The sequence below is a fragment of the Microtus ochrogaster genome, chromosome 5, assembly GCF_000317375.1.
Source record: "Microtus ochrogaster isolate Prairie Vole_2 chromosome 5, MicOch1.0, whole genome shotgun sequence".
Lineage (NCBI taxonomy): Eukaryota > Metazoa > Chordata > Mammalia > Rodentia > Cricetidae > Microtus > Microtus ochrogaster.
In genome coordinates, this window is record NC_022012.1 from 81,590,616 (window position 1) to 81,593,815 (window position 3,200).

At 51.4% G+C, this 3,200-nt stretch overlaps 1 protein-coding gene across 3 annotated transcripts in view; it reads right to left on the bottom strand.

The window, feature by feature from the left end:
- Window positions 1–1,151, bottom strand: part of Arih2 (ariadne RBR E3 ubiquitin protein ligase 2) — a 58,554-nt gene extending 57,403 nt beyond the window's left edge. For all 3 annotated transcript variants that reach the window (XM_013346612.2, XM_026779272.1, XM_026779273.1), the window contains exon 1: window positions 1,008–1,151. The gene's annotated coding sequence lies outside the window, so the exon portion shown is untranslated. The remainder of the gene's footprint in view (window positions 1–1,007) is intronic.
- Window positions 1,152–3,200: the final 2,049 nt, after the last annotated feature.

The following is a 3,200-nucleotide window of genomic DNA, read 5'->3' on the forward strand; positions in this document are numbered from 1 at the left end:
TGGAAATAGCTCTTGTAGACCAGGCTGGCCTTGAATTCACAGAGATCTAGGATTAAGCGTGCACCACCACGGCCTGGCTCAGCACAGGCCAGACATGAAGATAAACGTCTTCAATCCCAGCACTTGGAGGCAGAGGCAGGCAGATCTCTACGAGTTCGAGGTCAGCCTGGTCTACAGAGTGAGTTCCAGGACAGCCAGGGCTGTACGGAACCTGTCTAAAAACAAAACGAAAATAACAACAAAAATACTCGGCGCTGTATCTGTCCTAATAATGATACGTAGCCACTAATTGCATGAAGCTACTTAAAATTTACTTTAAAAAGTAAGTATAGTTTCTCAGACATACTAACTACATGGCAAATACTAAATGGCCCTGTGTGGCAAGTGGCAACCATACTCAAACACCAAAGGTCTAGAACGTGTTCATCGTGACAAAGTTCTACGAGACAGAGTAACAATCAGAACTAAGGCCAACTCGTCGGAGAACGCGACCGCCTCTCTCAAGTCTAGACCAGTGGCGTCAGGCGTGACCGTAAATCTCTCCGAGGCGCAGTGGTCTTCCAGAATCCGCGCGGACACGGCACCCACGCGCAGGGAGGACTTTTCACAAGACGGGCGTTAACAAACAGTACAGGCGGCACAGCAAAAGCTCCCAAACACGGCTCAAATCCGGAGCCTTCGGCGTAGCCCGTTTTCCTGGAGTGCTCGGCGGGGCAGGCCCAAGTGGATCGGCGCCCGCCAGCCAGAGGCGCTGGCCTCCGACCTCTCGGTGAGCTAAGGAGGCAACGAGGAGAGAAGCCCCGGAGACACACCGGGCGCCCTGCGGTGCCGGCTGCTGCCTCCCTGAGAGCTTCCAGTCACCAGGGAACGCCGGGACCCGGGACGCCCCGGACTCGCAGGCGGCGGCGAAGGCGGAGCCCCGACCGCGCCGGGGAGGCGCGCGGGGACCCCCCCCCCACAGCGGCCAGCCAGAGTAAACAAGGCCTCGACTCACGCCGCGCACTTACCGGGAACCGCGGCCCTCCGGCCGCAGAGCCTAGGCCGGCCAGATCAGGTCAAGCTGGGCCAGAAGAGCCTGACTGGAGCGTAGCGACAGCGGAGGCGGCGGGCGGGCGCGGGTCGGCCCGCGCTGCTTCCTCCGGCAGATCCGTCCCCGCAGCTCCGGAAGTGTTCTGCGCAGTCGCGTCACTTCCTGTATGGGTCGTTCCGCGGTCGCCGGAGAAGCTAAACAGGCTTCTGACGAATGGGTAGACGGAGGAATTGCCCAGAGGTCGCTTTTGAAGGAATGATCTAGGTTTTTTTATTCCCCCAGATTTAGCCTACCAGCGTCTTTATTAGATACATATTTTATATTTTCTTAAATTTAATGTGTGTGCCACGGTTCGCTGTCAGAGGTCAGCTTTCCAGGATCGGTTTTTTCTCCTTCCAACATGTGGGCTCCGAGGATCAAACTCTGGGCTTGGCAGTAAGCTAAGGCCCTTAGCTGACGGTTTTTTTTTTTTATTTGCTTTTTTGAGACAGGGTTTCTCTGTGGTAGCTGAGATATTTTTTATTTTATTTTTTTCTGACCATCTCCTTACTTCGCTGTTTCTACTCTGACGTAGAGCATGAGAAAACGTTCAGGGGACAAATGGAGTACGTAAAAGGATCATAGTTTCCGGGCAACCGTGGCTTGACTAGAGCCATCCTCGGAGCTGTCACCACCTGCTGGTTGTCATGGTTTTTTCACGGCAGAAGAAAACAAACTAGGCCAACCAGTGAACTTGAGTACTTGAGTTGACAAAACATTTCCATATAAATCGTGATGCTACCAGCAAAGGATCCGTATGTTGTCTGCTAACTACTTTCAGCTATCCCTTTGAGTTACTGGTAACAGATCCACTCCAGTGAATAAGGGAGGAACACCTTTCTTTAGATGACTTGCACCTACCCAGTGCCATTTTATGAGAGACTTGATGGAACCTTGGATTTTGGTTTGGAGCCTTGGGACCAATTCCAGCCCCCTTTCCCCGCAGGTACTATGGAATGGTTGTCCTTAGAATTCCAATACCTCACACGTGCATGCACTTAATAGTGACTAAGGGCAGGGCGATGGTGGCGCAGGTCTTTAATCCCAGCACTTGGGAGGCAGAGACAGGTGGATCTCTGAGTTCGAGGCCAGCCTAGTCTACAAGAGCTAGTTCCAGGACAAGCTCCAAAGCTACAGAGAAACCCTGTCTCGAAAAAAAAAAAAAGTGACTAAAACCTTTTCTGTTCTTGCACAGTGTTCGGGTGAAAGCGCCACCCCAGCCCCTGGCACCCAATCTTGGAGCAGGACTGGAACAGGAAGTTCCATTTCAAGCCCTCCCCTGGGGATGCCTTTATCCAGACTCGGGAAAGCCGGCCGAGCATTGACCACTCTCACAGGCTATTTAGGCTGCCGTCCAGAAAAGGAACACAGTGTCTCCGGTTTCACATGGTCTCCCCCCTCCATGCTCTCCCGACCACCTAGGAGTGCCGCATCACGCGTGGGTATCTTTTATTGGTCTAATTCGGTCTGACTGAATTATTTGCGTCGGTGGAGAAGTTCGTCTTAAGAACTATTCCTAACACAAAGGACAAGAGTTCTGTTCCCAACACCTTCATGGAGGTTCATGACTGCCTTTTTCTGGCCTCCATGGGCTCATGGACACTCATAGTGTACATATACTTACAAAGGCTCACACATACATAAATTTTTCAAAAATTTAGAGCCACTCTCAAGCTCCAGTATGTCAACATAATGCTGCTCACCTACAATCTCCTGGGTTTGCAAGTGCCACAGCATAGTGACATATGGCTTCCCGGTGTCCACCAACATCTGAATAAACAACATGAAGTTCAGCCTAGTTTGGTGGCAGTAGGCGACACCTTAAACCTGGCCAAGGGACCCAAAGAGTTAAATATGGGCTATGAGCATGATGATACATTTTTGAGGAAGATGTACACATGTTGCTTGAGGTGCTTGTGCTTTAGAGCACACATCTGTAGTGCCCAGAATTTGATCATGTGCCGGGCAGTGGTGGCACACGCCTTTAATCCCAGCAGAGGCAGAGGTAGGTGGATTTCTATGAGTTCAAGGCCAGCCTGGTCTACAAGAGCTAGTTCCAAGACAGCTAGGGCTGTTACACAGTGAAGCCCTGTCTCGAAAAACTAAAAAAGAAAAAAAAGAGCACTCAGGA